This window comes from Quercus suber, unplaced genomic scaffold, assembly GCF_002906115.3.
Source record: "Quercus suber isolate HL8 unplaced genomic scaffold, Cork oak 2.0 scaffold_63, whole genome shotgun sequence".
NCBI classification, from domain to species: domain Eukaryota; kingdom Viridiplantae; phylum Streptophyta; class Magnoliopsida; order Fagales; family Fagaceae; genus Quercus; species Quercus suber.
The window spans coordinates 921,088-933,670 of NW_027069528.1; the positions used below are offsets into that span (position 1 = coordinate 921,088).

The 12,583-nt window shown below is 42.9% G+C and overlaps 1 long non-coding RNA gene across 1 annotated transcript; it reads right to left on the minus strand.

Annotated features, from left to right (window-relative positions):
• On the minus strand, positions 1-815 carry LOC136067208 (uncharacterized). The gene is made up of 2 exons (XR_010628721.1): positions 482-815; positions 1-276 (listed from the first exon to the last, which is right to left on the minus strand). It is a non-coding gene; the product is annotated as an uncharacterized LOC136067208 (long non-coding RNA).
• Between the last annotated feature and the right edge of the window lie 11,768 nt (positions 816-12,583).

The window sequence follows — 12,583 nt, forward strand, 5'->3', positions numbered from 1 at the left end:
GGTAGAAAAGGGAGTTCATTATATTTTACATATTAACGCAAACTCGAGTACAACAAATAACAGCACATCATTAACGAGGACGGCCTGATGTAGAGAATCAGATCTTCCACTTGGGTTGCTCTTCATCTTCATTGACTGTTCCCCGATAAGATTATTCCTACTAAAATAGTTCTCTCTCCTTTCACATAGACGTAGATCCGATACAATATTGGGCTCAGTCCCTTCAATAAAAGCCCAAAATTCACCACCGATTTGAAGAATCTACCAAACTATGCACTGACCCACATATATATATATATATATTAGATTCTAACCCAAACTCGAAATACTACTTTTACAAGAAGTTTTAGATGACAAATTGGTAGATACCATCTAAAATTTGTTGCGAAAACGCAGCATTTCTTTTTACAAAGATACTGACTCCCCCTCCGGAAAAAAAAAAAAAGAAAAAAGAAAGAAAGAAAGAAAAAAGTAGAAGCACCTTATTATTTCCCCGGAGAGGTGGTAGTGGGTGAAGAGGGTTTGAAAATGTCAGCCAGAATGGTGTTCTTGATCTGGCTTCGTGACTTCGGAAGGTTTGCCAAGGGAGGGGGCGGCCTTGGCTGATTTGGCTTGCTTTGTTCACTCATTTTCACACTTTTTTTTTTTTTTTTTTTTTTCTCTACTTTTCAAGTGTGGTGGCCTTTGAGTGAGTGAGGGAGTGAGTTAAGAATGATTATTTATAGAGGTTCAAAAGGTGATTGAATAATTGGAATTTTTGTACAGATGGCTAAAATTCATTGGATTGATGAAGTCACAAAACGTAAGTAGGAGTACGTAAGGGGTGACGTCTGCTTGTTCAAGAAGTAAATAGAAACTTTTATGCATATACAAAATTATTTAGTTCCCTATTGGATGTGAATTTTCGTCTCATCAAAGATTTTTAATAATATCTTTAAAGTTATCCATTCATGCATGTGTTTGAAAATGGGGGTATGTAGAAGAGCCGTAGTTGTGGAAGTTTTGCATCATATTTACTTGACAACAAAAAAATATTGTTAAATAATTTTGGACGTGAGAAATGATTACAGAAGTTTTTATAAAAGTGATGTTAATTTATTTCATAAATATTTATTTTTAGAGTAATGATTATCACAATATCTATATGCACCGTCATGGTATCATATATATATATATATATATATATATATAAATATGTTGAAATTGTATTTTTAAAACATGATTCCAAAAAGAAATGCACAAAATATGTAATAAAATTTTCCTTTATTTTATGTTTGATTTTATTTTGGGGAAACCATAGAGAAAGTTTATTTCAATGAATAACATTTTTGACAAAGAAAAAGAAAAATAAAGGGTAATCTTCTAACTATACAACTGCATCTTCAATCTTTTTTAGCAAGCAGCACATCTCTTCACGCCATCTTTGTTGTCAATTCAGCACTAGCACTAGTCCTTTCAAATACTCCAAGGCCCACAAGATTGCTTTGCCTGAAGGACTTTTTTTTTGAGAAAGAAGTTAGAAGTTAAGTTAGAACACAGCAATATGCAGTGTACTCACAGGTCTAATATCACACAACGGACTAACCACAAAAGCCGGTAACACTTTGTTGCGAAGATCATTCAACTAATGACTAAATATCCATTGAATAATACTGTATTGTCCTTTTTTTGTTTTTCTTCTTTTTTATTTATTATTTGATAGTTGGGTGGGAGGATTTGAATTTTGAAATTGGATATTTCTACTAAAAATTTTAGAGGTGTCAACAAGTTGAACTACGAAACTCTTAACATTATGTGTAGGGTTAGGATTTGTGGCCCAAGCCCAAAACAATGAATTTGTAGAGAGTGAATGAAAGAATTAGGTTGATTATGGAATCGACAACAATTAATCACAACCCTCAAGCACAAACCAACATGAATTTACACGTAAAGAATGAGTGTCCGAAGAGGTATATTATTGATTATGTGGTGAATACAGATCTTAGAGTTACAATCAAGCTCTTTCCGTTTTTTTCTCTCCTGTTCTCTCCCCCTTTTCCTCAAGAGCTTCTTTCCTTTATATAACCTCCCTTCTCCTCATTTCCATCGTCCACTTGTACCTAATCTATGAGTCTACTTGAGTATATGTCATGTCAAGTATCTCCTTTAACTCTGTGTGAGTGGCGGTAGGTAAGAATACACTGTTCAGGGGTCTTCTCCACATAAATGCTGTCAGAAAAGTTGCTGCAGAATATTAAATACGGTGGTAGTAGCTTTCTCTTTAGATATTTCTTCATCTTTACCGTCTCCAAGTATACTCAGAGCTTATCTTGATCAGGAGGAGTCATCGAAAGATCATTTTGACCTTTTATACGTTCAATTGATCCATACTATTCGCGTCCAAGGAATAAAATCTCCTCGGACGAAAGGCGGTCTCCTCGGATGGCCACCATCCTTCTTTCCGGGGATCCTTCTTCCAGGTGGGCCTTGCCCTTACCATCTCCTTCTCTTCGGACGCACAGTAATCCTCACATGGGCTCTCGGCCCACTATGTTAGATTGGGCATTTTTCCCCCTACAATAGCCCCTCAAAATTTTAATTTTTCCCTCGCATCTGAGGAGAAAGAATAAGATTTTGACCTGCCACGTAGGGAAAAAGAAATAAAAATAAAAAAGTTTAAAAGAGGGAACTCGTAAATACCCTAGTTTACACGTGTGCGGGCATAGAGACAAGCATTCCATTATTGCCATTGTCAATTTCGTATTCCCAAAGCATTGTATTAATAACTCCAGGCAGCGTTTTATCTTTTACATCCAAGGGTGGACTGTTGATCCAACGGACAGGGTTCTTCTTCGGGATTTGGACGGGATGAATTACACCCTTTCACCTGTACCCATATATAAACCCTCAGAGGAGGTTATTTTTTTTTACTTTATGCATCCTCAGAATACCTAGCGAGCTCACTCATTCAAAACCCTTCAAGCTTCTTCAATTTTCTGTTTTCTTTCCTTCCAGGATCTACCAAGAGTCCATTTCGAGTCTAGGGATTGTTGTCAACTCTCGTCTATGTTAGTTTCGGCATCTTTTGGTCCTTTATTTTCTTCTCGGCCAGTATTTTCTACCTTCGAAACCCCTTTCCTGGCCACTGCTTCAATCATTCTCTAGAAATGGGTAAATTTCAACATCTCGTCAATAGTCCGGCGCTTATAGAGGAATTTAAGCGAAATTATGGCATACCGCAGGGGGTGAATCTAAGATATTGCCCTCCGGAGCGGATACTAACGGCTCGAAGAGAGGGAGAGGTCGTTATCCCAGTGATAGCCTTCATCGAAGGAGGAATGACTCTCCCAATGGGTTCCATCACCTTGAACTACTTTCGCAACCACAGGCTCTCTCTTGAGCAGTGCGCACCCAACACCTTTAGGATACTAGGAGCTATCGATGCCTTGAACCAACAATTAGGATTAGGGCTGACCTGGCATGACCTGGCATATATGTATGAGTGTCATAGCCAAAAAGGGGCGGGATACTACCTTAAATCCCGATCTGATATCGTTAGATTGTTCTCCTGCCTTCCCAAATCAAATAAAGGGATGAAAGATGACTATTTAATCGTCTCGGGCGCATGGCACTACGGTCTACATTGTCCGACCGAGCCAGGAGAGCCATGTGTGACTTCCTAGACTTAGGATTTCTAACAATAGTCTTAGGATCTTCATTCTTCATAGCCTGTTTTTATGCCGTCATATTTCAATCTTCTGACCGGGTTTGTTTGTTTGTTTGTATGTTTGTTTGTTTGTTTNAAGTCCCCATCGAGCCGGTGGTCGTAGGAGAAAGGGTCGGCTCTTCATCCTCTTCGCTAGAGGAACAGATAGACAAGTTTAGATTTGAAGAGGAAGCTTCAGGGGGAGTGCAGGTAATACCCTCCCCAGATTCCGAGGAAGAGGCCGACAGGCAATCCAGTGTCCGCCAACCACTTCTACTAACTACTCTCCCAGAGGACTCTTCGGAGGAAGAAGAGATGCCTGACTTAAAGCTTCTGCTGAAGACAAGGGGTAAGAAGGCTGAGTCCAAAGGGACGAAAACTTCTCGGCCAGTGGTGAATTTACCTCCACCTCTACCCCCACCTCAAGTTTCTGATCCGGCCTTGAAACCAATACCGGACCTAAAGAAAAAGAGGCCTCTCGAGCCTGAGGAGCGGGAGGTGGTGGTACCACCAAAGACCACAAAGCAACAGAAGGTGGTAAGGGACCACCGGAGCAAGAGGGCCTCATCCGCGGAGAGTAGGGAGGAGCCTCCTGTGGCCGACATGCATTGAGGGCAACGCATGTGGTCTCCCAGATTGGAACTAGATGGCATTCCTTTTTCTTGGGAGACCTCCGTTAGGAACTACGATGGGGGTAGAGCGGGGCTGATAGCTGAAGCTTTGGAGCAACCACTGCTTCTCCCCTGAGACATGGAGTCATGCAAGTGCTTCAGCCAGTATGAACTTTTCATGTCCTTGAAAAGGGACCTGGCCATGGTAAGAGTGCTTATCCAACTCTTTGGTTGGCCTATTAATTTTCTATATTTTATGCTAGCTCTTTTACTTTACTGTTCAAATTACCCAGCAAGTCTTCGTGGCCGAAGAGTGGAACCGAAAAGCCCACGTTGAAACCTAAGCGGAGGCCCACTCTAGGTTCGAGGCGGAAAAAGCATTGGGCAGCTTAAAGGAAGAGGTCTCTCAGATCTCGGACCAGCTAAAAGGGGTGACCCAGGAAAGGGATAGCCTCAATGCTGGTCTAAAAAATGCTGAGACCCAAGCCGAAGCCCAACGCAAGCTGCTAACTGACACTCAGAATAATCTGACCTCTGAGAGAGCTCTTGTGAAGGAACTTCATGCCGAACTTCAGAAGGCCAAGGAGGCTACTAAGCAAGCTCAGAGGGATGCTCAGCTGGCCAAGGAGGTGACCGAGGTCGAAAAGAAAGCAGCCTACCAACTGGGAGTGGAGGTGACCGAAAAAGGTCTTACAGAGCAGTTTGCCTCGGTCAGCCGGGACTACTGCGATATAACCTGGGACAAGGCGCTAGATGCTGCTGGGGTGTCTACTGACTCAGAACTGAGGCTGCCTAGGAGCATTTATTACAACCCAGACATCCGAGAGCTTCCAGAGTCTGATCCCCCTCCTCCAACACAACTCCTAGAGGCCTCGGAGCAACCCTTGGTCAACCAAGCTCCCCCAACCACCCTTGAGCCTCCCAAGGATTCTGGCCAGCCAGGTGATCAGAGTACCCCAACTGAGCCACCCAAGGATATGGGCGAGGGCTTGGAAAGGAAAACATCCTCAGAGCCCAAGGACTAGGCCCCAGAAGGTGCTGCTACTCGGACAAGCCAGGCTGCCGATCCTAGGGTCCCTCTAGCAGAAACTTAGATACTTAGTTTTTTTTTTTTTTTTTTTTTTAAAAACTATTTTCTTTCTCTTGTTTTCCTTCTATGTAAAGGATTGTAAACCATCCTCTTTTGATCAATGAAACAGTTTCTCTTTTACTTTTGGTGTATTTGCTGCATACCGTATGACTTACTTTTGCTACAAGTAACTTCACTTTGTAATTGTGGTAACGTAGGCAAACATAATTACTTTATCTTGCTGATAATATATATAACTGAAATTGATTCCGAAGAGGACAGTACATAAAAGTTGCTGTTAAGTGATGAACATAACAAGTATTATAAAAGTTGGATAGATCTTTTCGCACGTACACTAAAAATATTAGCATAGGTTAGAGTTGATATTAAACACAGTTAAGAATGTCAGGCAAGATTCATTCTAAAGTTAACCTTCAGTATTAATAGCAACACAAAGTATTAACTAACTAAAAATCACTTGGTCCGAGGGTCACAGGCATGATTAGGTTTAAGTTTAAATACTTAGGGAGAATCACCAAGGGGTGTTAACTAACCCAAATCATCTGGTCCGAGGACTACAGGCATGGTTGGATTTAAGTTTAAACACTTAGAGAACAAAGAGTGTTAACTAACCCAAATCATCTGGTCCGAGGACTACAGGCATGATTGGATTTAAGTTTAAACACTTAGAGAATAAGGAGTGTTAACTAACCCAAATCATCTGGTCTGAGAACTACAGACATGATTGGATTTAAGTTTAAACACTTAGAGAACCAATAAGGAGTGTTAACTAACCCAAATCATCTGGTCCGAGAACTACAGACACGATTGGATTTAAATTTAAACACTTAGAGAACCACTAAGGAATGTTAACTAACCCAAATCATCTGGTCCGAGAACTACAGGAATGATTGGATTTAAGTTTAAGCACTTAGAGAACCACTAAGGAGTGTTAACTAACCCAAATCATCTGGTCTGAGGACTACAAGCAGGATTGGATTTAAGTTTAAACACTTAGAAAACCACTAAGGAGTGTCAACTAACCCAAATCATCTGGTCCGAGGACTACAGGCATGATTGGATTTAAATTTAAACACTTAGAAAACAATTAAGAATGATAAGTTATCATAGTGACCAAAGAAATGATTCGATTAATAATAGTACCTTTTGAGGTTATTTACATTCCATGGGTGTGGTATTACATGACTATCCAAGTCCTCCAGGAAATATGCCCCAATGCTAGCCCTTGAAGTAATACGATATGGCCTTTCCCAGTTTGGTCCTAATTTCCCTCAGGTTGAGTTTTTCGCAGTGCCGACGACATTCTTGAGTACCAAATCACCGGGTTCTAGGGGCCTTAGCTTTACGCTGGCATCATAGCCCTGCCTGAGTTTCTGCTAGTAATGTGCCAGTCGAACCATTGTATTTTCTCTCCTTTCTTTGATCAAATCCAAGCCTGCTTCTAGAAGTTTATCATTGCTGGTCGGACTGAACGAGCCAGTTTTTAGAGTTGGGAACCCCGTCTCCAAAAGAATGACAGCTTCAGTGCCATAAGTCATCGAAAAAGAGGTTTCTCTAGTAGATCTGCAAGGCGTAGTTCTGTAAGCCCAAAGCACGTGTGGCAACTCTTCAACCCACCTGCCCTTCGCATCGTCCAATCTTTTCTTCAATCCATTAACTACGACTTTGTTAACTGCTTCAGCTTGCCCATTCCCTTAAGGGTAGGTAGGGGTAGAGTATCTATTCGTGATTCCCAGTTCGCTACAATAACTCCGAAATGCATTACTGTCGAACTGTAAACCGTTGTCCGATATGAGAGTATGAGGAACTCCAAAATGAGTAATGATATTCTTCCATACAAATCTTTGCACATCTACGTCTCGGATATTGGCCAGAGGTTCAGCTTCAACCCATTTGGTGAAATAGTCTGTACCGACCAGAAGGTACTTCTTGTTTCCTACGGCCTTTGGGAATGGACCCACTATATCCAAACCCCACTGTGCAAACGGCCATGGACTAGATAGTGGGTTGAGGACTCCACCTGGTTGGTGTATGTTCGGCGCAGATCGTTGACATTGATCGCACTTCTTTACATAACCATGGGCTTCTTTTTGCATGTTCAGCCACCAATACCTTTGAGTAATGGCTCGGTGGGCCAAAGATCTACCTCCAGTGTGACTCCTACAAATTCCCTCATGCAACTCTTCTAATAGTGACTTAGCCGTCTCTGGATGAATACATAACAGGTATGGTCCCGAATAGGATCGTTTGTATAATTTTCGGTCTTCGGACATCCAAAATCTGGTTGCCTTCCTTCAAATTTTGTTAGCCTTCCCCCGTTCTTCCGACAAAATGTCATCTTTCAAGAATTTGATTATGGGGTCCATCCAGCAGAGACTATCTCTGATCTGGTAGACTCAGACTGCATCCCCTCCTGTCTTGGTGGGCTCATGGAAGTCCTCCACGAGGATAACTCTCGGTAAACTTTGCTCCGAAGAGGTGGCTAGTGTGGCCAAAGAATTGGCATGCGCGTTACTGCTTCTAGGAACATGTAGCAAGCTGAAAAATTCAAATTCCGACTGCAAACGTTGGACTCGATTCAAGTACCTTTGCATTCTTTCATCCTTCACTTCAAACTCCTCCTGTACTTGGCCCACAACTAATCTTGAGTCCAAGAACAACTCCACTGCCTTTCCTCCCATTCTTCGGACCATTGACATTCCCATCAATAGGGCTTCATACTCTGCCTCGTTATTGGTTGCACCGAAATCCAGCCTTAATGACTTTTCAATGATGATTCTCTCTGGAGATTTCAAGACTATCCTTACTCCAGAACCTTTTCGGTTCGCAGCGCCATCCACATATACTTCCCAGCGGGCAGGATCTTGTTGAGAAATCATGCCAACCGATTTTCCATCCATGTCCCTCTCTGTCGTTATTTCTTCTAAGATGGGTTCCGTGAATTCGGCCACTAAATTCGCTAGGATCTGCCCTTTGACTGAAGTGCGAGGCATATACTTGATATCAAAAGCTCCTAAGATAGTGCCCTACTTGGCTATCCTCCCCGTGTAGTCGGCACTTCAAAGTACGGTCTTAAGTGGGAGTTGTGTGAGTACAACAACAGTATGTGCTTGGAAATAGTGGGGCAATTTTCGTGTTCCAAGTACTACTGCCAAAATAGCTTTTTCTAGTGGCAAGTATCTGATCTCGGCCTCATGTAGAGACTTACTCATACAATAAACTGGTTTTTGTATACCTTGATCCACTCTTACTAACACCAGACTTACAGCATGGGGAACTACTGCGATATAGGCAAATAAGACCTCATCTGGCTCAGGGCTAGACATAATCGGTAGCCGAGCTGAGTAGTCTTTAAGTTGTTGGAAAGCTGAGGCACATTCTTTAGTTCATTCAAATCCCTTCTACTTGTTGAGCAGCGAGAAGAAGGGTTTACACCTATCCGCGGACCTGGAGATGAATCGGTTCAAAGCAGCTGCCATCCCTGTTAACTTCTGAACCTCTTTCGGATTCCGAGGAGGCTGCAGATTTTGAATAGCCTTTATCTGATCGGGATTGGCCTCAATTCCCCTGTGCGTTACCATGTAACCCAAAAATTTGCCTGATCCCACACCAAATGAGCACTTCGAGACGTTCAAGCGCAACTTATGTCTCCTCAGGGTTTCAAAAACGTTATCAAGGTCCCTCACATGCTCAGAAATAACTTTGTTTTTTACCACCATATGGTCTATATAGACCTTAATGCTTTTGCCCAATTGTGATTCAAACATCTTGGTCATCATCTGCTGATAAGTAGAACCTGCATTTTTCAGACCGAATGGCATTACTTTATAATGGTAATTACCAATGGGGGTAACAAAAGCGGTTCTCTCTTGGTCATCTGGGGTTAACGGTATATGATGGTAGCCTTGGAAAGTATCCAAGAAACTCATCCGAGGATGGCCGACAGTAGCATCTACTAATTGATCGATTTTCGGCATAGGGAAAAGATCCTTAGGACAAGCCTTATTTAAGTCCGTGAAGTCCACACAAAGTCGCCACTTTTCGCTCTTCTTCTTTACCACCACAGTATTTGCCAACCATTCGGGATAAAAAACTTCTTTAATAGTCCCAACTTGTTTGAGCTTCATCACTTCTTCTTTGACTGCATCCGCATGCTCTTTGGATGGTTGTCGAGGAGGCTGCTTCTTGGGTACACTCAGCGGGTTGACCCTCAAATGATGGCAAATGAACTCTGGATCCACTCTTGGGGCTTCGTAAGTACTCCAGGCGAATACGTTAATATTTCTTTTAAGGAAATCAATTAGCTCTTCCTTTTCTGGTTGAGGTATCTAAGACCCGATTTGAAAGGATCTTTCGGGATTGCCCCCAATTAAAACTTGCACTAAGTCCTCGCATTTAGCGCCTTCATCAAGATCTCTGTCGGGTGACAATTGTCCACTTAACTGCTATAAGTCTCCTTCTGTCCTGACTGAGTATTCAGTTTCAGGTTCGTGTCATATAGCAGCCACTAAGCATTGTCTAGCCGAGGATTGATCTCCGCGGATTTCACAAACGCGCCCTTCGGATGGATATTTAACTTTTTGTTGCAGAGTGGAGGAAACAGCCCCTAGCGTGTGTAACCAAGGTCTGGCCACAATTGCCGTATAAGGGGAGTAAACATCTACAACAATGAAGTCCACTTCCACTACTTCTGAGCCAGTCTGTACGGGCAGTCGTATCTGTCCTTTCGGGGTGACCATCCTTCCCTCGAAGCTAACCAGGGGGGAACAGTATGGAGTTAAGTCATCAAGCTTGAGGTTTAGCCCTTTGTAGAGGTCAAGATAAATAATCTCCACCACGCTACCCTGATCCACCATCACCCTCTTCACATCATATCCCCCGATTTTGAGGGTGACTACCAAAGTATCATCGTGAGGTTGAATGGTTCCGGCTTTATCTTCGTCCGAAAAGCCTAAAACGCGCGGGACAGCCTGTCTAGAGCTCCTCGGATCTTGACCAATATGCCCTGCTGGTAGCCGAGCCATTGACATAACTTTGGACGGCCAGGACCCTGTTCTTCCTGGCGCTGCGAAAATGACGTTAATAGTACCTAATGGAGGTTTCGTAGAATCTCTCTTCTCGAACTCAAAATTCACTTGACCTCCTCGGCCACTAGAGTGGTGCAAAAGTTGCCTCAACCTGCCTTCACGGACCAGCTGGTCCAAATGATCCCACAAGCTTCTGCAGTCTTCAGTGGCATGCCCATGGTCTTGGTGGTATTGACAATAGAGATTGTGATTGCGTCTCTTAGGGTTCCCTACCATTTTACTCGGCCACGTAAAGAATGATTCATTTTTGATCTTTTCTAGAACTTGATGAACTGGCTCCTTGAAAACTGTATTGACTGCTTGAGCATTTGTTGACCCCGACTGCCTAGCGAAATCTCTCCTCGACTTATTGTTGTTGTAACGATCCGACCTGAAGTCCTTCCTGTCTTGGGGGATAACCTTATCCTTACCCTTCCCTTGCTACTGATCTTCTTCGACCCTTTTATATTTTTCAATATAGTCCATAAGTTGACGCATGTTAGTGACAGGTTTGCCAGACAAGGATGTCCTTAAACCATGATTAGTGGGGAGACCCAGCTTAAACGTGTCTAGGGCAATTGCATCAAAGTTGCCCTCCATATCATTGAACATCTCCCAATATCTATCTGAATACCCCTTGAGGGATTCACCTTCACGCATGCTCAAGGATAGCAGCGAAGACAAGGGCCTGGCCACCCTCTGGCATGTGACGAAACGTGAACCAAAAGCTTGAGTGAGCTCTTGGTAGGAATTGATGGAGTCTGCTTTCTGGTTGTCGAACCACCTCATTGCCACGAGTCCAAGACTAGAGGGGAACACCTTGCACATCAGAGCTTCATCTCTGGAGTAGACAGCCATCCTTTGGTTAAAATGGCTCACATGTTCCACAGGGTCCGTTTTACCGTTGTAAATAGTGAAGGTTGGCTGGTTAAAGGGCCGAGGAAGCTTTGCTCCTTCAATCCTGCGCGTAAAAGGTGACCTAGAGATTTAATTCAAAGCCTTACTCATGGCATTATTTCCCACCCCTCCATGTGATGGCCTTTGAGGTTGCTTCTTGTGAGGGTGTTCATTTTCATATGAAAAAGATTCACTGACTGGAGTTTGAGACCTTTGTTCATAAGTGATGTCTTGTTCGTCACCCGAGTCTTCATCAGAATGTGAGGCAGTACGTTTCCTTTTCACATGGCGTAACTCCCTTCTTAACCTTTCAATCTCTATTTGCATGCTATTCTTCTCTACATGAGACACATGACTTCTGCCACGAGGTTGAGTTCGCTCAGTGTGTGTAGTATGCACACTGCCTTCACGATCTTGTCTCCGCTTTAACTTGAGAAAATGGTCTATATGCTGGGATGCCCCAGATTTTGCCGGTTGTTGCCCTGGTTCGGCCATGACCAACTGCTGTTGCTTCCCCTTACACTCAAGCTCTTTCCACAAACAACGCCAATTGTAGGGTTAGGATTTGTGGCCGAAGCCCAAAACAATGAATTTGTAGAGAGTGGGTGAAAGAACTAGGTTGATTATGGAATCGACAACAATTAATCACAACCCTCAAGAACAAACCAACATGAATTTACACGTAAAGAATGGGTGTCCGAAGAGGTATATTATTGATTATGTGATGAATACAGATCTTAGGGTTACAATCAAGCTCTTTCCGTTTTCTTCTCTCCTATTATCTCCCCCTTTTTCTCAGGAGCTTCTTTCCTTTATATAACCTCCCTTCTCCTCATCTCCATCGTCCACTTGTACCTCATCCGTGAGTCTACTTGAATATATGTCATGTCAAGCATCTCATTTAGCTCTGTGTGAGTGGCGATAGGTGAGGATACACTGTTCAGAGGTCTTCTCCACATAAATGCGGCCAGAAAAGTTGCTGCAGAGCATTAAATACGGTGGTAGCAGCTTTCTCTTTAGATATTTCTTCATCCTTATCATCTCCAAGTATACTCAGAGCTTATCTTGATCAGGAGGAGTTCTCGGAAGATCATTTTGACCTTTTATACGTTCAATTGATCCATACTATTCGCGTCCGAGAAATAAAATCTCCTCGGACGGAAGGCGGTCTCCTCGGATGGCCACCATCCTTCTTTCCGGGGATCCTTCTTCCAAGTGGGCCTTGCCCTTACCA